Source organism: Camarhynchus parvulus, chromosome 2 (assembly GCF_901933205.1).
Source record: "Camarhynchus parvulus chromosome 2, STF_HiC, whole genome shotgun sequence".
NCBI classification, from domain to species: Eukaryota; Metazoa; Chordata; class Aves; order Passeriformes; family Thraupidae; genus Camarhynchus; species Camarhynchus parvulus.
The window spans coordinates 48,771,359-48,795,438 of NC_044572.1; the positions used below are offsets into that span (position 1 = coordinate 48,771,359).

General features: G+C 41.7%; 1 protein-coding gene across 1 annotated transcript in view; it reads right to left on the bottom strand.

The window, feature by feature from the left end:
* The window catches only part of ARPP21 (cAMP regulated phosphoprotein 21), a 197,581-nt gene extending 189,745 nt beyond the window's left edge, over positions 1-7,836 (bottom strand). Inside the window, exon 1 of the mRNA XM_030971413.1 lies at positions 7,671-7,836. The gene's annotated coding sequence lies outside the window, so the exon portion shown is untranslated. The remainder of the gene's footprint in view (positions 1-7,670) is intronic.
* Between the last annotated feature and the right edge of the window lie 16,244 nt (positions 7,837-24,080).

A 24,080-nucleotide genomic window follows, 5' to 3' on the forward strand; every position in this document is an offset into this window, starting at 1 on the left:
TCAATAAAATTGCTCACTTAAGACTTATTTACCACCCTTTCTGGGAGCCAAATCTAGAGATGTCTTCTTTGGCTTATGCTGTTCATGAAAACGAAAGTAGATGTCTCCAGATTTCATGGACATCTCCATGAAAGCCTTCTCTGGCTGGAAGATTTTGTCCCATAATCTGCCATTCAAAGCCATCCTTGTCTCAGCTGTGATGTTCACTGAAGCCTCCTTGCAATGCAGAAGAAGGCTTTATGAGGAGGAGTCAGATTAAAACTGCCTTGGTGATCAGCCTGCCTGGGGAAGTTGTTTATCCATCCTGTAAAACAGGCAAACCAATCTCTTCTGCAATTTGTCAAGAATATGGTGCAAATAATGCTCCCAAAGTAAAAGTAGTAATAGAAGTATTATTAATCCAAATATGCTGCATGATCCTGGAATTTGAGTTCTGGCTCTAACAGCCTGTGGTTGAAATAGTGCAGTTTCTCAAGGCCCTTCCTCATCTCCTGGGCTAGGAAAGGAAAGGAAGGGTCCATGCCAAGATCTCCTCTCTCTCCTGCAATCAAACACAGCTCAAACATCCACAGAGGACCCCTGAGCTTTCCTGAAAGACTTCTAGTATAAGCCTACTCAGACATATCCTTCTCTAAAAACTCATTTCAGCTACACTTCTCACCTTTTGGCAGCCTGGTTTACCAAAGGACTATGGTTGTATTTGCCTGGGTCACAAGGAAGCCAGTGATGGTGTCCATGCCTGTTTGCTCATCTCAGCAAGATGGGGCCTGAAACTCTTGGCATTGTCTCCTGCCAACACCATCACAACAATCAACTGATGCCAACCAAAGCAGCAGCTCTTGCCCTTCCACATGTTGTCTTCTCACACAACCACCGGGGCTTTAAATTCAGGGTGTTGTTGAGGCCTTGGCAAGCATTTGGGAAGGTAATGAGCAGCACAGCTCCCTGCCCTTCTGAAACTTACTGACTTGACATTGCTTTTATATTCCCAATGTCTGGATGTGTGAAAAGGAAAACAGATTCTAATTTCAAGGCAAAATTCCTCACCCTTAATTACTATGTGAGACTTTCTATTTTTTCCAGAGTCTCTCTCAGAAACCTGATAAACATACATTCCCAGCTTGAAAATATTCTTTTTTTTCCTCTTCAGTATTTATTTCTTATGTGAAATGAGAATCAGTAGAGATTTTCTTGTTTAACAGCCTAAGATCTGGTGTAATACACAAGTATCACCTTGTCACAACAAAGTTTTACTCAGTAATTGGCATTAGCAATGTCCACACAGCCCTGGGAATAATGTCTTGTTTCAGCTCATTACTGCAGTGTCAGCAAAAAGAGAGCAGCGGGGCTGAAATCCAACCCCCAGACATGTATGTGCTGCTCAGAGCCTGCAATGGCTGGCTGTAAAAATGTTCTTCAGAAAGTCAAAGAGGACACAGCATGGCTGGCAACTGGTGCTGCCCTCTAACTCATTCTCATTTTCAAGAAATTGGATGCCTCTTCTGTAAAGTGGGGATAACCATATAGACAACTATTCTGTACAGCATATGAAACCTACAAATAAAAAGAGCAGCCAGATAAAACCACTGTTGTTAGTAAGCTGTCTTCTAGGGAAACTTTATCTCTCAAACATATTCTTATAATTAAGATAAATATGATGTTGGAACCAATCTGTGTTGTATATAATTATCAACTCCCCACACGCATATTTTCTCCCCCCACTATTTTTCACCTATGTAAAACCATGTAGTCTTTTTTACCAAATGGGTTTGACCCTATTAGAGTTATCTGTAATAGAACAATTATTTGTTCATTAAAAATGCAGGGTTTAGGGAACATTGGATTAATGAGGAGAGAATGCAATGCAGTACTATGGAAACTATATTGCAGGATTTAATATTGTATACTCCAGTGGCTAGAAAGTTCTGCCTTATAATACTGCAGTGTCAATGCTGTACTGAACAGCAAGTAATCCTAAAATCCAGTTTACATGGGCTTAGTGTACTGCAGAAGCACAGGAAAGAGCAAGAATCTATCCAGTCACTTTGAGTTACCATAGTTAAGGGATGGGTTTGGGAAAAAATGCTTCATTTTGTTTTGCAGATCTCACTTTCCAATGCTGGTACTCACTAGGTCTATACAGCAACTGTTGGGTCTTTGCCTGATATTCTAAGTCAGATCATAGGTCACATGCCTATTCCAAAATAGTTCTCCCTCCCTGCCAAGTCCTAAGTCCCAGAAATCCTTATCACAGATGAGAAAAACAGGAGATATGCAATCAGGTGCACAGGAAGGCATTGAAATGACAAAGCTTCTAAAATTATAAACGTATGAAAAAACCACACATACTATGTCATTTAACTTCAGTGCTGATTTTCTAAACTCTCACTCTCTTGAACAGTCCTAGAAGACCCACTGGAGACACCAGCACCATATCTAGGAGGGGACCTCAAAAGCTCTTCTGGTCCTTATTCACTAACTAATTACCAGTGGCCCACAAAGACTCATACTTTCAGCAGGGTAATCTCTTGAAACTAGAACTCAATAGCGTAAAATGGAATTTTTAGTGAGTTTATTTTTTCCTGCAGGATGATTGTCCTTTAAAAATGGATAGCAGGATAGCTAACATTGCATGAAGTTAGATTCTCGAGGGGGAGAAAGCCACCAAAAACTCCCCGCAGAAAGTATTCCGAAATGCATCGTACAAGACCTTAAACATTGCAGCTAGGCAGGTAATTTCAGTGCTCTCATTCCCTTGCTCCTCACTAACCCTCAGACACATACTAAAAGAAAGAAAAGTTCAAAATAAAATTTCTTATGCATTCCATAGGTGTTTATAAGGAAAAATAAAAGAGAGGAAACTTTGTTTCACTGGTTTCAGGGAGTTGAGGGCAAGACTGTTGAAGCTAGCTCAAAATGTTAAAAATAAACCCAGTGTAGTCCCTCCATTCCTGTTTTTTAAAAAAAAAAACCAAGAGATGTTTTTTGAATAATTCTTTTCAGACAGTTAAGCATTGAATAGATTTCACAATCAAAGTATTTATTAATTGGCAATGCTGCATCTAGGTAGTATTTATCTACCTAGAAAAAACTAGCATGGAGAATTTACTTAATGGACCACTGCAGCAGTAGTAATAGAGGTCTATTTTTGCTATTCAAATAAAAATGAACAAGAGAGGAAAATTTGTACCAAAAAACCTGCCAACCAAACAAACAAAACCCAAACAACAACCTTCCCAGAGAAAAAGCTATTGTAAATAATAAACCATAACACCTGGAAATTTCAGGGGAGAAGTTGAGTCTATATCCCTCTATGTATTATCACGTATCACATATAACGGGTCGATGCCTAGGGCAAACTGTCTGATTGTTCCAGTCTTAGTGGCAGCCCTGATATCAAGTGCAAGAAAAGACAATGTTTTAACCATGGGTACAGTAGTGGGGCCTCAGCTCCAGACAGTGACGTTAGACAAGCTGTGAGGGAAGTTGTTTTGTAACTTTAACTATGACAACTGAGAACCTACAGCAATACTTGGCTTGGATCTGCATCAGCCTTAGATTACACTGACTGTATGCAGCAAACACAATTTTATTCTTGCCTGGCTATTACAAATAAGAGTCCTTGCCTCTGTACCTTTTTTCCCTTAGAGAAAGAAAATCAGAAACTATTTTTGCTCCAGCATTGCCTGTAGGACCTATAGCAACATAATCTTATTTATTACCCGTCACTTCACTATGCAAACATTTCCTACTGTGTCACACCAACCATTTATTATATTGTTTCCCTCTGAGGTCTCAACATCATCCATCACTGGTAGTCACCTGCCCTGCTCCTGCTCTGGGCCCTTGCACTGCACAGGGATCCACCATTTCAGGGGCCAGGGGCCTGGGCTGCTGCTGTTTTCCATTTCGTCATTCTTCCATTAACACTTGACCTGCCTGAAGCAGCCAGCATTTTGATAAGGATTGACTGGGCACCTTCTTTATGAGCCTTTCCTGTAACCTCCTCCTAATATAGGAGAAGCCAGCCTGCCTGCATGCCTCATGAACAACTCACCTCCTTCTCCTTTGAAGGAGAAATGGATGGAGGCTTCCTTCCCTGTGAATAATTGTGGTGCCTGCCTGCTCTGTCCTGCAGGCTCACATATGGATGTCTTTAGCCTAAGGATACACAAATTTTTCACCTAATCTTTCTTAATTGCTGCAGGGAAGAGATGAAGGAGTAAATAAGGATGCAGTTCCCATCACAGCAACGAGGGAGAAGTGGCTGAACTTGCCAGGAAAGTACCAGAGGAGAACCATAATTAGACAGATCTGAGACAGATCTAGATTCAAGACAAAGACATCTAAATGTAATCATTATTAGTGAGAACATGTTGACATTACCCTGCTTTTCTAGTGGAATTTGTCAATAACAAGTCAGGCAAGAACAGGACAGCAACAGACTCAGCTCCACAGGGGTATGTCCTCCTCAGACCTTCCCAAGAGATAGGTCATATAGTTCCACTGATATACCCCTGCAGCCTCCAGTAAGATTGTTCATGCATCCATTTCTCTATTTCCAGTAATTTTCCTTCTCTCTCTTGATTTTTAGGAGGTGGGATTTTCTCAATGATACACAATTCTAGCTGTAGGCAAACCTGTTTGCCTTTGCTCTGGAGAGCATAATCTAGTAGAAATTGTCCCATTTTTCTCTTCCCAATTGCTCTGTCAAACATCCTTTCTCTTTGTCTCTAGACCTCACTGAGGAGAGAACAGGCCATGATCACATTTTCTGCGCTAGAAGTAGAGGAGAGTGCTCCTTTATAAATTCACAGAAGAGCAGTAATGTCAGTCTATTACCAAGGGATACCTTGCTTGCATGCTTGGCTATCATCAGCTTCACCAACATGGCTGTAAGGACCCTAAAAAGGTCAATTTTTGGAGTATTTAACACAGGTTCTTTATATTATAGAAATTATATTCTTGAATGCATATATGTGTATACACTCCTAGGGCATAGGAAAAGGCAGATGTTTGTAGTAGTTAAAAAAGTAAAAGGGATGCTTTTTCTCACTACCTAGACTTGTATGTCATTAGAGTATATTCTTGTATTTCCTTAACAGAAAATTAAAACAAATCTGACCAGGTAATGTGTCTACAGTACAAGAGAGGATCCCCACAATGCTTATAAATATAACTGAGTTTTCTTGTAATATGTTGTAGCGAAATTACAAGCTAAATTTCCAAGAAATTAGTAGAATGATGGGAGGGTAAGTTATGATAATGATGTACTACATAATGCAATACAGGAGCCCATAAACCCATAATGTCAGTTTCCTTTGAAAATGATGCATAATTTTAATAAAAAAATATATAAACAATTTCTAGATACAGTAATGACTGCATGACCTCCTTGGTTATAAAAGATTAATTGTAAAATTTACTTGGATATGCCCTCTAACTTCTCTCCAAGATCACCAATTTGTGTACAAATTGGGATAATAATTTTATTCTTCTCAAACTTTCGTATCTGAGCATTTTATCATAGTGGTTAAAAAACAAATAACATTTTTACTAACGTGCTGTTTTGTATCCAGCACTGCTGGAGATCCACATGTCCATTTATGTTTTCCTACCTGGATACAAGATCTTTAGCAGGGCGACAGATCTGGCTCTCCAGTGACGCAGACTGCTGCACCTCTCCTGAGGGACTCGGAGCTGCCGATTTTAGCAGCATCAAAATCCACTTTCATCTTGCACTTAAAAACTGGCATCAAATTTGCAAATGGCTTCTCTGTGAGCTGCTTATAGAGGCCCTTTCAAAGTCACAAATCAACGCCTTTCAGAGGGAGATAGTCATGTATCTTCCCTGTGCCTTGGCACATGTCCCTTCAGCACAACACCAACCCTCAGCGCCGGCCCATCCCTGTGGGAGCTCCTGCTCAGGCATGGCTGAAGCACCAGCTTGAGGTGCAGCAGATTCTGCTTCACGTATCAAAACAGGAGGAATAGAAACCAGTGTGGGTGGGTGGTGGGAAATAGAGAGGGAGCTGGAGAAAGGTTTCTCTGGAAGCATGAGTCAAGTCACTGCGAGAGTGCGGGATTGTCATAGTTTACATAGTGTCCTCATTGCCAAACAGCCACGTCAAACCCCAGGGCAGTGCTGCCTGTGCAGAGGCCAGGAGCTGCAGGACAGCACTAGTGGTACAGTAGCAGTGTCCTCAGTCAGAGGCACTGGCCCAGGAAGGATTTCACAATTCCCTAAGACATTATGGCTTCCACAGCAGAGAGCCTCTTCTTTGAGGCACAACCACACATGCAGCACTAAGAAAAGGTATTTTCTCTCTTTTGTATCAAAACAATGCCTAAATTTTAATGGCTTCAATCAAAAGCCTCTCCTGGAAGGAACTTAAACCTAGACTATACATAGAGACACCTGACACTTATGAAGTTGGACCTTTCTCATCAGTTCCCTATTGTACTTATTTGGCCCAGATGGTGCTTATTTATTCCACAACTCCCAGAAAAGTTGTTGCACAGCTACAGATAGATAGAAATAGTGAGGACTGTGCTGACTCAAAACCTACAATAGTTAAGGGAGAGATTCCCACTGATTTCAGTCCCTTGCATCAATCTAACTCTCCAGGACCATTACTTCAGGCTGACCTACTGCCCCTGGGTTATGACCAATTCAGAGCAGAAATCGCTGGATGTAGAGATGAATCCCTCTTTCATTTTTGCTTTTTTCCTTAATTTAGAAGCAGCAGCAGCAACAGTATCTGTTTCCCAGCACACAGCAGACTGCCACACTGCAGCCAGAGCTTGCTCGAGTCCCTGAGCAAGCTTGCCTGGCTCCATCCCTGAGCACGCATGTAGGCAGAGCAGCAGCACACACAAGTCACACTGTGGCACACAGATCCCTTCTGACCTGCCTGACAGCCCTGCCTTTCTTCACACAGTCTACAAAGAGGGGTCATATTAAGAGAACAGGACACCAAAAGTGATCCTGTAAAACCTTACAAGCCTTTCAGCTCCCCCTTCTTCTTTCTAACATTTAGGCTGCATAAACACCACCTAGATATTTTGTTGTTCTTACCAAAAGATGCTATTGTGGTTTAAGAAAACAAAAGGAAAATAAAAGGGTGGTAAGAAAGAAAAAAAAGGAAAAATTAAAAAAAAAAGAGAGAAAAAAAAGAGAAAAATTATTTAAAAAGAGAGAGAAAAGAAAAAAGGAAAAAATTATAAAAAAAGAGAGAAAAAAGAGAAAAATTATAAAAAAAAGAGATGGGAAGCCTTAAGATATCACGCCAGAGCAGATAATTTTAGAGGACAGCAATAGCACTTCTTCTCCTCCCCAGAAGTGCAGCCAGCACATTTGATTTCTTTTTCAGTATCTGTCCCATGTTTATTATTAAAACACGTCACCACCATCTAATCACCAGTGGAATTGAAAGTAACTTTTCGCAGGAGCATTCTAAAATTAGAGAGTGCCAATTAAAATTAATGCAAGCCCAAAGTACTGCACTATAAAGAAACTACGGCCAACACGATGAGCAAACACAACCCGTATTCGTTCATTTCAGAGTGCTGATACTTGATTTTTAGTACTTATTCATTTGTGCTTCCCTCCTCTAAGAGCAATGCCGCAAAACCACGGGCCTGGGGCTCTGCAGAAATCTTCTCCTTACCCCACAGCCACAGCTGGAAGTGCCATCCAGGAGCCTCCCGTCTCGCCGCTCCAAAGGAATCCCGGTGCGCTTGTCCCCGCAGCAGCCTCCCTCCCTGGGCGCTTGCCGCCCGGCTCCACGTCCCGCAGACAGCTGGGGCCAGCCTGGGGTGCCGGGGCATCGTGGCGACGGGACATGGCCCTTGCTGATATAATGGGAAGGCTGGTGCCAGCGCCTGCATCGGGCCGGGCGGGATTCCAGCACGGCGGCCGGCCCGCACCTGTTGCAGGGAGGGCACCGAGCGGGACCATCAGCTGTGTGGCTAATATTAACCAGCCGTGCTGCCAGCACCGGGGGACTGCAGCGGGGACAGGAGCATGATTCAGGCTCAGAGCAACTCGCAGGGAAATAATTGTCCCCCTTTGCCTTTAGTTAATAGGAGAACAAACCAAAAAGAGCAGTGGATATCCCACCAGACAGGTAACGTACACTGAAGTCCCAGAATTGTTCACAGATTTTTCCCATTTGTTACATTAGCCTGCTTTTATCTCCAACAGTGTTTAGGTCCTTTCAGTAAGAAAAGGTACATTTGTATTTATTGTCTCTGCTACCTTGGCACTGATAACCTCAGGTCTTCCAACAGCCAGAGGAGAAACACCAGGCTGAGGCTCAGCTGTGCTGAGGGCGACGGTCACACGATCACTCTGCTTAGTGCCATGCTTTGATTTGTGGCTACTGGGAAAGCACCATGACAGACAGTGCTGTTGCACACAGCATGAAGATAACACAAACTATGCTGTAAGTGACTCAAAAAAATCAAAATTAAAAAAACCTTCCTGCCCAGCATAACCTGCAATGATAACATAGCATGTTAATGTCTTGCTTAAAATAAAACACCCACAGAATGGGGCCACTTCTCTCTTTCTTTTTTGAGATGATTTTTGCAATGCTTGATTCCCTCTTCTCCCTGGGTATTGCAGATGTCTCCAGGCACCAGGGGACATGATGAAGGCATGCACTGCAGAAGTGGTAAGCACCAGAGGGCAGCTTAAATGCCAACGTGAGCTCTAACCAGAATTTCTCTGACTGAGCTCTTTACAGCAGACCTCCCACATTCCTAGCTGCAAGCTTCTCTAGTGCATCCATTTTGTGTCCATAAAATGACTATGTTCAAGATGAAATGGGTGGAAAGCAAGAGCTGTGAGACCTTGCTTTCTGCAAGACCTGTCTGGAGGGAACAGGATCTGATGGTGACAGTGTCTGTGGACAAATATAGGTGGGGAAGCTCTCATACTGGGTTGTGAATGGTGTAAAGTCCTTCTGATGGTTGTGTCCTGGCTAGATTGTTATTTTAAACTATATCAGGGACCAGATGGTGCCTTAAAAAAAAAAAAACAAACAGTGATTATAAGCTAAAATTTAAAAATACACCAGAAGCATTTGCAAAACTGTAGGAGAATTAAAGGGACAAACACCAAAAGTAAATGCAGTGTGACCTTGGCTTCCAAAGAAGAGAGCTGCTGCAGTCTGAGAAAGATAAAATGAAACTGGATGTTTCCACTTCTGCAAAACGTGGGAGGCTCCCTAGACAGCTCAATTAGAGAGAAAATGTGACACAGCTGAATCCCTACATTTTTCCTGCATCCTCTGAGTAACCTCTTTGGTCCCTGGAGAAAAGAAACTTGATTAATTTCCACAGCCAACTCTCTCTTGTGATAGTAATATATAAACCTGGCCAAGAACTGGGCAAGTTCCTCCTTCCCTACTCACTGTATTGTTCCCTGCTAGCTGACCAAATCAAGACAGGCTCGCCAAATTGCAACAGCCAAATAATGTCTATTCATTCCCTAACTAATCATTCAAGTAGTTCAGTTTAAACACATTTCAATTTAAGAAGAAAATCCAGCTTTAAACTAAATCTTAAAAAAATTAAAATAAAATTTACATTTGCATCTTTCAAATGGCATTATTGCTAGATATGGAAATTTTTCTTGGTATATTACAGCCTTTCAGAGAAAAGATGTCAGGTGATGAAAGCTACATAATCCACCCTGCTAGAGAAAGGAACATTTCTCTTAAGGAATGTGGATTCAGATCCATGTCTTCCAGTCCTTATAATGCATGCCAAACTGGAACATGGGAAGTCTGCTTTGTCTTCATCTGACACAAGCTGTTAAGTGACTATGAGCAGCCACCTATATAAACAAATTACTTAAATTGGTTTTTGCTTTGTTCAGTTTCTGTCAAAGGCATTAAGCTTGCCATGGAAGAAAATTACAGCTTTCCTTAAAAGAGGAAGGCACCAGACATTGATTTAGTGAGGAATCTTTGTGGCTGAGGCATGTGTTGTATATCCATTTCAGGAAATGTGTGTCCTCAGCCAGAATTCTCATGACAGATAATTCAAGCTAAATGAAAGCCAAATCTAGCTGCAAAGCTTGACTGCAGGTATGAGACTATCTCACCTCTGAGAGCACTGGCATGTGACTGCCTCCTTCAAGCCTCTACTGCATATGGGACAACCTGCCAGCACATACCTCTAGAAGGTCAGCATATCAGAACAAAAACTTGACATGCAAAGCCATATTCTCCAAGGGAGTTATAGTGAAAACCAGAGAGACTCAGGAAACTACTGATTTCTTTCTCAGCCTCAGCTCCCAACCCTCTGCTTTTCGGTCTGCAAGCCAATTATTCCGGCAGGCCCAGTGTGTCCCCTGATGGCCACCATCCTTGGAGCTGTAATTCAAGAACCTGAACACAGCTGGTGTCATCACTCAATATTGTGCAAGCCCTTAGAACACAAAACAAGCTGTTCAGGTGCTGGCAGGAGGCTAGTGTTGGAGATAGAGATGCCTGCATGCAATTCCCACAAGATATTTTACCCTACTATTGAGTTTTCTCATGTATATGTTGATTTTGTTTTATATGGTGCTGTAGAACTGCTAGGGAGTGTATGGTCTCCCATGATGTTGTTGACCTAGCTTGCTATGCATTATCAGAAGAGTCAAAATTACAATAATGAAAAGAAAAGCATTTTTTTAGTCCAACCCCTTTAACCCCTGTGTTTTTAAATGTACTCCCAAGGATATTAGAGGACAAAAATAGATACAATCAGATCCACATGAGTTGGATGCTCAAAAGAAACACTTGGCTTCTGCCTTGTTGTGGAGATGCCTCTAGTTTTCAATACAACTGTTCCAAATATCTGCAATTGAATTAACTCATTTGTACTTTGTCCCAGCAAAACTGAAGTGTTTAATCTGTAGGTTATATTGAAGATTAGGCCAACCAAAGTCATACCTTTTTTTTTTCAAAACACCTGGTGGTTAGAGCTGTGGCAGGGTATATGAAAGCAATGAATTGTCCCTTTCCCCATCTACAAGAAACTACCCACCCAGCTAAAACTAAAAATCTCTGAGGGAGACGGCTGCAATTTAAAACTGTTGCTATTTTAGTTGATTAGGTAGAATAAATTCTTTAAGATAAAAGCAATATGCAAGTTTCCAGCTAGTCTGTATATACAAGGGAATATTCACATATTTCTCCAACAGGACTTTAACTTGGCAGAATGCCTTGATCTCTAGACTAGAGCCTTATTTTTGAACTCTGTCAACCACCCTTTCATTACCCAAACACAAATTTGAATGTTTTGATGCACATGGATCTGGATCTACTCTTATATTTCGTTACTAATAATCATTAAATTTTTATTCTGTTTCAGTTTTTTAAGTATATCAGTTCATCTGAAGAATAGCAATGCACATCCAGTGTGCAGAACAGTCTGTGTGATGTGCAGGGCTGTGTTGTGGGAGATAAGGAGGAGCAGCAGCTCCTCTGCATTGCTCCTGAAATGAGATTTCCAGAACATCCTAGCTCCATTCCTACAGAAGTCTGTAATTATGCAGTCTCTACCACACTGGGGAAGGGTGGATTGATCATCAGGTTACTCCAATATTAATTCCAGACCAATCCTTATGTGACAGATTGGCTTAATTTTTTTCCAAAATAACTTCTGAGGACTTTGTTGCACCTACTCACAGAGAAGCAGTCCCTCGCCATATCAGAGTGCCGTGCTGCACCAGGGTTGGACTGTGAACACACAAAAGCAGGGATCTGTCAGCAAGCATCCTCCTACTCCCTTCATTAGGACTCAACATCTACAGCAGTAGAGGTCAAGGCAGGAACTGAATCCACACAGTTACATGGACCTGTCACTGAGATACCTTAAAGAAATTCTGATAACACGAATTGAAGCAACTGACAGAGTCATGGAAGGAAGTCAATCATACCCAAAGTTACACTGTATTTACCTGCAGATGAAATCCTGTCTCCCAAACAGCATAGACTTAAAAAGCTCCAATGCTTTTTGCTTGCAAGCACAAATAGAAAAGGCATCTCTGAGTCATGCAAAAATACAGTGAAAAAAATAATTTAACTCGGAAAATGAGTTTAGGGAAGTGTGAGGCATCTCATCAAAGGAAATCTGTGTCATGCTATGCAGACTACATTCAGCTCCTAGACCAGGAACATAATACACTTTCAATTTTTATATACTTCTTGACAGGCCATCAATAGCACATCAGTGGCAGAAGCAATATTGGCAAAAACAACCCCTGATTCAGCCCTGTACTGGGTACTGCTTTGCAGCAGCTTGTGTAACTCCCTTGGTACGTGCATCACCTTTTAGAAATCCCTGGGCTTGACAAAATCTTTCCTGGGCACAGGCTTGTGCTGACCACAATAAAGTCTCTAAAATTTCCTAGCCATTCATAGGATCCAAATTAACAGAATTGCTGATACATAAAGACAGGGAAATGAAGATCCAGAGGCAAAGAATAGATATCAGAACTGACATAAAATTTGGGGCACACAAGACAGGAAAGGGAATAGGAGTTGAGGAGGTAATGCTGGATTATGAGCTAATTTGTCAACTGTGCTGCAGCATGAGAGAGAAAATGATCCTGTGACCTCACATCTTTGCTTTTCCAGACCAGCACAGCTTCACCAATTGCATCTCAGCCACCAGGGACTTGTGCAACTTCTGCTGTTTGACAAGAACCTAGCTGTGCCGATGAGCTGACAAATCCAAAATGCCTCCCGCCCCCAGTCCCTGCTGTGTGCCAAATTGCTATGTGTGCGCTTGTGCACCACTTAGAATCCATCTTCAGTGCTTGCCAAGAATGACCCCCTCCCAGTCTCTCCTGCAGAAAGAAGCCCGAAGAGGGAAGTGGGGGGAGATGGAGAGGCAGAGAGAGAGGGAGTATGCTGTGCACTTAGAAAGCCAACTTTTATTTTTAGACATGTGAAGTAGTGCTCAAACACAGCTTGCTTTTCCCCCAAACAGAAAAGATTAAAAATTAGTTAAAAAAAAAATCAAATGGCAGCTTGGCATTAAGCAGGTACCCAAAAATGCCCCTGGATGATGCAAGAGCCTTGCTGAAGCAAGAAGCAGAATTAAAAATTCCTAACGAGCAGAGATCAGGACACACAAGTCCTGTTGCAGGTGCCTAAGTGGATGTTCCTGTGCACACACACACGCACACACACCCTGCCCACATCCAACCTGCCTGCTCTGCACCAGCCCATTCACAAAGCAGCTCACCCAGCAAACAGGCAGGCTGGCTGCTGTGGCAGAGGTTTTAGGAAAGACCACTTGGTTTAACTCCCTGCAGGCACTGTGATGCTATCCCAAATTGGACCTGGATTTAGTGAGTGCTGCAGACCTACCAGAAGGAGGAAGGGGTGTGTTAACTGCGCCATCTGAGGAGAAGAGAAAGCAGAGATGAGCAGAGGGACCAGGGAGAACAAGCTCTTGCAAGATGCTGGCCTCAACAATTGACCTATGCAAGCTGCTAGCAAAGCCAGATTGTCAAAGAATGGGACACTAATGATTAGAGATTAACTAGAAAAGGTACATCTGAAACATGCCTGGTAGGAAACAAGACTGTGTCATCATTGTCTGAGTACACTTATCTGTCTCTTTTATTGCTTTTACTTATACATATTCTTGACACAAGGGAACATGCAAAAAAAAAGCTGTTCTGACTGAGATAAAAAATACTTCAAGCCAAGCAAAGTTCAACCCTAGTTAATTCTCCATCTCTCAGAAAAACGCGTTTGAATGGTTTCAAAGATGATTTGAGGGAATGTTGAGACTTTTTTGTCTCACCCTAAAAGAACATGATCTGGAAAACAACACTAAAAAAAGGAATACACATATCTCCAATTGCTCTTCAGATGTCACATACTGCAATAGCCTCCAGTTTTGGTAACACAGAATGAGTTTCTGTAAATCATGAGGGGCAAGGTGACACTGAAGTCTAGCAAGATAGCAAAATACAAGGTTCCACTGCAGAGGTGACGCCCCTGCACATCATGGATCATTTGGCAGAACGTGCAGGTGAAATGGCATCCATCTCTGACTTTGGGGTGCAACTCTGAAAGACAACTAACACCCACCTTGAATTGCTGGCTGGCACAAATGAAGTAGGGCATCAGGAGCTTATTAAAGATGGTTGACTAGATGCATGATTACAGCAATTCCTGTCTTTATAAGATGTATTTTCCTGAAATAGTCCTTTTTCTTTTTTTTCTTTTTTTCTTTTTTTTAAATCTTCATTTCTAAGCAGAAGAAAAGGAAGATCTGCAATTAAACTAACAAGTCCATGTTTGGATGGCAAGTCAAACTGGCTAGACTTTTTCACTGACAAGAACCTTAAAAAGATCCTGGGTTCATGTTTTAAGGAATCTGTCAGAATTTTACCTCTCATTTGTGAAATGACACTGCCCACAACTTTATCACTGTCAGAAGCTATTAGCAAGCACAAATATCCTCCAGATGAAAAGTCTTTATATTTTCTCTCAACAAATGCCAATGGTTTTATATTTGTAGTGTTCACATTTGTGTGTTGATTAGCAACACATTTCCAGCTGCACTGAAAATGTCTTCACAATACAGGGAGGAGAGCAATTTCAAGGCAGCATTACCAGCTAGGAAAGTATAATTATATTTCACTCACTCAAGCTCCCTCTTCCACCCCCAAATTATGTGAGGCTCATCCCATTCTGTTGCCAGTTCCTTCCTTAGCATCACTTACCAAGGCCGACTCACATTCTACCACCGAGTTCCCCTGTTAGAAAGCTTCCTACTTGCAAAAACCAGAGCAAAAGATTGGTACTAACTCCAATCCCTGTTTCTGATGTATCACAATCATCTCCCACTCATTAGCGTGACAGCCTCCAGTTTTGGATGAAATAACACATTTTTATCTCTCTGAAAAAAAAAAACAGTTTCCCCAATTCACGGTGTTTATTCTGTCATATGTTTATTTTTAGACTTATTTGTTATAGTGGATAACAAATCATTGCCCTATCCCTATCTATATCTGTCACTAATCAGCTTAACTTGCAGGACTAACATCTAACTGGACAAACACATATTATTCTCCTGATTAGTCTCCAGCCTGGAATACATCACTACTGTCACTCACATATTCATTTCTTATGGCCAGGGATTCCTTACATGGAATCAGACCATCTATTCAAATAGTCCTGTATTCTCCTGGAAGCTGACAGCATAAATATAATAAAGTTTATTATCATCCTCCTGCTGAAGCTGGTTTTCTTAGTGACTATTTCTATGAAAATCCTGCCTGAAGATTTAACCAGTGAAATCACACCAAAAAGGGGAAACATGAAGAGTAGTTCACTGACCATGCTCTCTCTCAGATGTTATTAGTTTCTAGACCTTCTGAGCTTTCTCAACAGCACTGCATAATATTTTAAAATTGGCACTGTACAAAAAAAATCCCAAAATATTGGTTCAAGGATGTGAATGCCTTTATTTTTAATACTGACTGTCAAAAACACAGTTCTAAAGATTTTCAGAAGAGTGAAAAGGGAAGGGAGGTTGCACTTTTGGTCTCTATCCCTAGAGTTCCAAAGATCAGACACAAGTGTTGCATTGTCTGCTCTCAACAGTAGAAACCCATCTGGCAAGTCAGCCTGGTTTGTTAAAACAAAATTATGGACCATATTGTGTCATTGCTTTTTATGCAACCCCACCCACCATCTAAATTTCAGTGGCAATGGGAGGGGAGTTCAGCTCTAAAACTGATAGCAGGTTACAGCCTGTGGGGTTCTCCATAACATCTGAAGGTTATATGGAATGGGAAGCACTCAGACAAATTGATGAGGAAACTGGCAACACAGATGAGGTTTTATTTCCTACTGCATAACTAGATATTTTAGAAAGTGCTAGGGATTAAAAAAGTAAAAAAAAAAAAAAAAAAAAGAAAACTAAACACAAAAACCAAAAAGCAATTGCCACCTACCCAAAGTGTTCTTCCCCTACAAACTCAGGCACTGGTATAGTTGATGAGTCAGGGAAAGGGACACTTTCATGTCAACAGCATGTCCTGACCCACTTTTTGCCTTCTTACACTTACTGAGACATGAATGAGATACGCCCATCATAGTCTGGACAGGAGTATATATTGCTCTGCCTCTTTCTTTCAAGAATTCTCTGAGCTGAACTGAGGCACACCCGTGCATGTTTTAATAAATAAACACAAAAACTTAAGGCTGACATGAAGAACTGGAGTAGTCTTTTTTGCATGCATGCAACAGGCTGGAGCAGTGTGGGGGTAGTGCCCCCAAGAAGTCACAATCCCCACAATTCCCTCACAGCCCCAGTGGAGGCAACAAGCTCTAGGTATTATGTAAGCATGTTTCTGCAACTCAGACATGATCTTTGCATACTGCACAACAGTTGAGCCATGGTTAAAAAAGTAACTGCAATGCAAACCAGCTTACACTTGTTATGGTGCCGCTAGAAATACAGCAAAGCACCAGCCAGAGGGGAGTGGAATAGAGTGAGGTAGCCTGAAATGCCATGATGAAAACACCCAGAGAGGTAGCCAGGCTCCCCTAGAATGCTGCCCATCAGCTGCTTCAACTGCCTGGCCAACACTGTGCCTTGAGTTTCTGGCTGAGCATTCAGGAAAGCAAGAGGCCATGTCCCATTACAATTCCTGACAGTGACTGCTTAGCAGAACCACCATGAAGACCTGGGATGGACAGCATACTGATGTTTCAGGAGCAAATAGCAAACTCTTTATTAGAGGAACACCTACTGTATAAGGGAAAGAGAGGACTAATAGATCACGGGCCTACTGGCAAGCAAAACAGCTCAACTTTTAAAGGAGACACTGTGAGAGATAATCACTCTTCCCTATATTATTCCTTACTTCCCTTGGTTTTTAAATGTCAGTAGTAAAGCACTACAGCTGTAGTTGCTGAGCATTATCAATGTATTGATATATATTTGTACTCTTTAATACTTTTTAAATACTACAGTATCAATTTATTTGACATCTTCTCACGGCAGAACCACAAACGGATGAACTTTTAGTTCAAAATGGATGATAATGGGGGAAGAGAACAGAATGCAAAACATGAGGCAATTGTGTAGCCTGACAATTTATAACACTACCTGCCTTCTGCTGCCCGGTTATTTATGTCTGGGTGGGGAGATAAAGAAAAGAAAGATAGTTGCAGGGAGGACAGTTTAATTTAAAACACTGTCACTTGCACCGGCTGAAGTCAGGAGTCAGGTTCTCAATATATGTAACAGGTACACTGCTGCTGAGCAGATCCACTAATAACAAAATCAATTTAAAATAAAGTCTTCCTAAAACAAAGATGAATGAAAAAGGAACAAAAAAAAACCCCAAATCAGAATGCTTTTTAAGTGTAGGCTGTGACATTTCAGTGGTTTTCTACTGGCCATCAAGACAGAAATTATAAACACCCCCAGTTTCCAGTCTATGGCAGAGCAGGGGTTGTGTATCTGGGCTCTCCTCAGTGTCCTTGCACAGTAAACCTGTCTTCTAACTTCCCATATGAAAAGTCTGTGCCCAGCATTATGAGTTCATATTCCATACTTGGAGTCAGCTCTAGGCTTCAGTCTGCTGGGTCTGCCTCAAAAACTGTCCACCAACACAAGCAAGAGCAGCTGGAGGCAGCAGGATGCTTCCAGCATCACCCAGCAGACAGGCAGCATAGCCAGTCACAGATCATCTCTCCCTGAGATTTACAACACACCAAGCCAAAATGCCTCCAATGACAGAAAGCAATTACACCTTAAGCCCAGGGGTTAGAGAGAATAAAGGCATATCATTGTTTGGATTAAATTATGTGAAATACAGATCTCCCAGGCTGGCTTTTTTATCTTTTCCTGTCCTTTCCTCTCCACACCCACTCGATGATTCTTGCACAAGGCAGGTAGGTGTCACATTGCCCTTGGCTGTAATAGTTTACAAAGTGTTTTAATGCTCTAAATATGAATGTTTAAGTATTGTCCACCCACAAATGCACAGAAGCAGATCCAAACTGACATGGGAATCTAACATGGGTAAATATCATCATTTTCATTTCAGACAAAAATGCAGTACCTTCCCTGGCTATGTGCTGTCTTCATGAATAAGAACTCACAAAATCTGCTTACATTAGCATAAAAAAAAAGGGGATATAGAAGAAATATGTGAAACATCTACTGAAAGCAGGCGGATTTTGCTCAATTCTTCATTGGCATTAATATCAGTCAGGTTCAGGCAGGCTGAAGCAAGCAGAATTGCACAAATATAAAAAGAAAAGCAGTCCCCCCAATTTTAACTAGTCACACAGCCATCTCTCTATTGGGAAGAAAAAGGAATGGGCACTAAGTCAGAGTCCAGACTGTTATAAAGGTAATAAAAGTTCTGCAAGCTTGAAACTAGAATTCATAAATCCACCATGCATGTACATTTGAAGCTTTCAGTTTCACATCAAGTCTCAACAAAAATGGAGAATGCCAGAGCATCAGTACGAATTGCCATGAGAACAGAAAGCTTCTAAAAATCCCAAAGTGTTCCTACCAAGCACATTGTCACGACACTGAGCAGCAGTAAGACACCAAGCATTCACTGTCATCAAAAATGTTCTCATCAAAAATAAAGCATAGCAACAGATTAATTTGCAGGTCAAAGATTATCATTAGATTGGGTAACGTTACTGCGTGACTCTGTCCTGATGACAAGGATTACAACAAGAACAGAAAATTATGTGGGTGATACCCACACGAACAGCATCAACAGCTGAGGAAAGAATTATTTCTGCAACTGGGGAAAGCCAGCAAAGCAGCATTTTGCTGATTTATTAGGGCAGAGCAATAACAGGATGATACTCTTATCCTATGACATCCATATTCCAATAGTGACAGATCTTTTGCTGACCAAAAAGCATTTTGATAGAACATGAAAACTTTCAACATTCTTGGACTGTTGGTTTTTGTTTTTTTTTTTGTTCCTCTATTTTGCTGAGGTAATCACCACACTAAATAAGAAAAAAGCATAATTGAAATAATTTTACTTTTGTCTTCATTTCCATTGCCAATTTAAATACTTGCTTCCTATCCTTTCTCTCAAATTTTATTAGAACTGGTTTTCAGAGGAATCTTTTTCTATCTTCAACTGGAGTTACTAACACCCTGTTAGCAGCAACTCACCCAAAGCAGCACAGCCCTTTCCAGAGGGCTCTGGTGCTGATTCATTTTGCAGTCATGCTACCACCCATGCCTTACTATGCAGATGCAACCGAAGGAGGCTGCAGGTAAGCTGTATCTGCTACAGGACCCTGAAACTCTTCTTTCTATATTGACTATGAATTGAAATAAACAGAGATGCCTCTCTTCTCTAAATTTGAGCCATCTTTTACTTCTGCCATGCTCTCCTCTCTACCTCTGCCCTGCTCCTGTCTATTTTTTTGCAATAATTTTCTTTCTCACTAAATGTCTCTTCCACCACTCTGTTCAACAGTACCACTCAACACATTTGCAGGATCTCACTTCAATTTTACAACAGTATGCTTCACAGGATAGTCCCAAATTATGTTCCTAGCTGGCAGTCCAAACACCTTGTAAATGTGGCAAATCCATCCATCAGCAAACCAGGGACCCAGGACCCAAAATGCCCTGGTTAACATTTTAAGCAAGAAAACCACCAGAGACATAGTGGAATAGCATGTCAGATGGGAGCCCAAGGGGTTAAAAGAAGAAAATCTCAACTATTTCAGTACATCTTCCTATAAACTGCATGAACACCTTCCTTTTTTTTTTTTTTGACACTTGTCTTTTAAAAATATATTTCTGTTTTGACATCCTGGTTCTGAACATATTTCACTCCTGCCAACCCACTGTTTGTGTTTTGAATAACTTGGAACAGAGGAAGTGCTGGTCCAGAGACAAGAAATCCTCCGAACATCTGTCAACCGCTTCAGCACCGAGAGCTGAAAGCAAGCTCTGCCAGTAGCTCTGCCCGTCCTGCTGCACTCAGAGGCTGTGGGAGTTGTTAGGATGCCTTCACAGCCAGGCAGGCAGCGGAGGATGAAGGAAGCAGCATGACTAGAAGCTGCAGTGCTAGAGCGGTGGTCTGACGCTCCCTGGGATGTGTGGAATGAGGTAGGGGGAATGTTGTGAATAAGGAAAAAACCCTACAGTGCCACTGAAAAGCAGGAGTAGTGCCTCCTTTGTCACAGGGAGAGAAAGGAGCAAAGAAGGAAAATTCATTCTCTCGCAGAAAGCACACCTGTGATTTTAATGAGATGAAAAGCTTTATGCTGGCAAACTGCAGAGATCCTTTACCATGACCCTTCAGGGGTCTTAATCCCCCCTAACCAAGCCGTAAGCCCTCATGGGACAAAAAAAAGGGTTTGGCAAAAATAGCAGCTAAAGAACTAATGAGGAAAGAGAAACTTTTCAACACTAGAGTTCATCTGGATGATGAGGAGAACACCCTGGCATGTCCCATGCTCATCTTCAGGGAGCTGGTGAACCCTGACCAGCAGTGGCTGTGCCTGGGAGAGGGAGTGAGGAGGAAGTGAAAGCAAGACTCCTTGGTATTTCCTCTCAGGCTGCCTCTTCCTGGTGTCCTGGATGGCCAGGGTGGGCAGGGCCTGGAGGAGCTGGAGAGGGAGGTTCTGTGACTTGATGAGTCCACGGGCACAGTTTCACAAGAACGAGTTCCTGAGCTGTGAAACTGCAGGCAGGGACTCACGTTTAGGGATCTGAACACGGCACCACAATCAAATATAATGCTCATTCACAGGTTTTCATACCCATTTCCGTAGCCCAAGATCCTCCATAGTTTCTAAGGTTATGCTCAAAGACAGAACCCTGAGGGCAGGGCTGACAGAGCAGATGTGCAACTCAGGCACACTCTCATTCTTAGATGCGCAAAATCACTGGTGATGTCTGGAGCCCATTGTTTCCAAAAAGCCAAGAAGCAATGCTCAGTGTCAAGATTCAACTGGATACCTCTGAAGTTTTGTCATACTCTTCATTTAAATCAGCCCTGTGCAGCAGCAAATCTGTTTAGCATCTAAAACTCATGGATATCAGCTTAAGAATCACAACTAAGCTCAGTTTTTGTAGTTACTCAATGGGTCCCACCATTGATCACCTCCTTTCCTCACGCCCTTTTCCAATGTCAAAATTTCTCAGTGATATCAACAGGGGCCACCCCCATCCTCAAAGTCTTACATACTCACATATACACACACAGGCTTCAAAAAAATCCACTCTTTAGTATTAATGTAATATGCCTGTATATATCATTAACCTTCCCTTATGGACACCCAAGCTGAGAAATCACATCCAAAGAACAGGAGATACACAGACATTTGGTGAAAGCATAGTTTTCTGAGGATGAGTGTATGAGGATGAGGACAGTGTCATGTGACTCAGTGCCTGTGTCATAGGGTTGGCACAGCAGACAGGAATCCTGACCTGAACTCATCAAATGGCATTTCATACCATGTGTGGACAGCAGTGCTCTTCCAACAAAATGGAATTTGCTTTCTTTTCCATGCATTGTAGGGTAACATCAACTCTCCACGAGGAGAAAAGCCTCCAGAAGGCTTCCTGGCCTCTCAGGAGATGCTGAGACTTAAGCAAATTTAGAGTTTTCTGTGAATGACAAGTACAGTCTATGTAATCACAATGCTGCAATTAAAGAGCCTTGAAAGACCATTTAGAGTCACAGCCTTGAAAAAAATACGGTAACCAGGATAGAGAATGTTCTCCTGGAAGGTAAAGTGATTCACAAGTACTTTAGCTACATTAGTTTGCTTGTTTGCTCACAAGAACAGCTAAGGTGTTTCACTGAGTGAAGCACATTTTGTCCCTGAAAATAGTGGCACTATCTGATCCCTGTTGCTTAAGAAGTGAGACAGCAGAGAGCAGCAGGAGACACAGATAAAATCATGACACTCAATATTTAAATTCATCAGAAATCTGAAATTAATGAGCAATGCTCCAACCATATTAGGCTTGGAAAGAAGAGACAGACTTTGACTTTTATCATCTCTAACTAACACTGTTTTATCTGCATCTTAGTTATCATAGAAACTTTCCCAAAATCTTCACAGAAATTAACCAATTAAATGGTATTTCTGTGTGCAAAAGAGTTCAATTAGTTAGGACAATTAAAATAACTTGAAAGGCAAGTAGCAGAGCTTCATACCTTCATGAAGCAAAAACCTAAACTTTGATAAAAGCAAATAGAACATTCAGTAGTGAAGTTAAACTAAGGGAAACACAAACAATTAAAGCCTGAAAAGAGATCCTGAGATTTAATGCCTATGTAAAAAGGCAGCAATAGTTAGAAGGCTGTTTTGCTTGGTTTCTTAAATTAAATAAACATGTCTCAATCTCAGTGAAAAAAAAACTAAATTAAAATGTAGCTATCCCCTAGTTAAAATAATTTAACAATTAACAACAAAAAAAAGGGCTGGAGTGTCAGCATGACTCTGAACCAGATGCATTTTGGGAAGAAGCAATAATACAGTGTAAAGAATCATGAAGGTTGGAAAAGACCTCCAAGATCATTGAGTCCAACCAGCATTGTATTCACCACTAAACCAGATGCTGCACTCACATACCTTTTGAACACTTCCAGGGATTGCTATTCCACTACTTTCCTGAGAGGCTTGTTCCAATGCCTGACTACTCTTTCAGCGAGGAAATTTTTCCTAATATCTAATCTAAACCTTCCCTAAACAACTTGAGGCAATTTCCTCTCATCCTGTCACTTGTTACTTGGGAGATCAGCCCCCACCTCACTACAACCTCCTTCAAGGAAGCTGTAGAGATCAATAAGGTCCCACTTCAACTTCCTTTTCTCCAGGACAAACAACCCCAGCTCACTCAGCTGCTCCTCATCACCTGTAGGGTGCTATTGACCCTAGATCACTATAAAGAAGGAACTGAATGCCACTCTTGATTCTATCATAGACTCACGGTCAGTCCTTAAATAGGACTTATTCCTTGTGACTCAGTTTCCCCAGCTGTAGGGGAGAAAAGACTCAGTTTCCCCATCTGTGCAGTAGGAAAGATAGACTATTCTGTAAAGGGTCCAGGCTTATGAATGCATATTTAATGTTAAGTTCAGAACTTCCTGCACCCAAATAACTTCTGCTCTCCAAAGTGGAAGCTGTTGGCATGTGGAAGAGTACAGCACTGGCTCTGAAAGAGCAGTGTGAGCTCCCATTCAGTTTCCATCCACCCTCTGCTCCAGTAACCAGTGTGCAAGCTCCTCCAACCCATATTTCATGAACAGAGATTACTATTACTTTTCAAGTAATTTTTTTTCTTCTCACTGAAAGAGACTTTTCCTTCTAAGTACCAGTGCTTTGGTCCTCTTCTGCTTTGGAGATTTAGCTTTCCACATGTGGTGTGAATCCAAAGCTGAGGTCTAGAGGAGCAAACTGTACTTAAGAGAGCGGTTTGACTGCTGTAGCTTGTTCAGGAACCAAAATGCAGATCAGCCACGTGGCTTATCACAGCTTGCAATGCTCTCTGATATTTAAAGACAGAATAGGAGAGTTGCTCAAAGCATTGTTTGAGGACATGGCTGAGTAATTCCTTTCATCCTTGGTCATTGGGTATGTGACACTAGACAGATATATAGACCAGAGGAAGCTTAGTTGTCTGTTTTCTAAGGCATAAGAGATGACTTAAGATATTCCTAAATTCAAAGCTTCTCACAGGCACAGATCTCAAATCACAAGGAAAGTGGCAGACAAATGGTGTACCTGCATAGTATCCTCTCTCTTTACCCTGGGAAGGAAGCTACACCGAACTGGTGGTGATCTCCTTGGGTGGAACAGATTGGGTCCCTGCAACAGAATGACACATTCCCCATGAAATGTTTCAGTCACCAAAACTCACTGATTTAAACATGAGAAGCCACGACCTATGTTGCAAGAGACTACCCAGCAGTCAACAACACTGCAGAAATTCTTATTTTTCAACACTTTGTATCTTTGCAGCCCCCACTGATGTTGCACAGCAACTCGCCTGCGGAGGAATATTTATTATCCAAGCTCTTTTGTCAT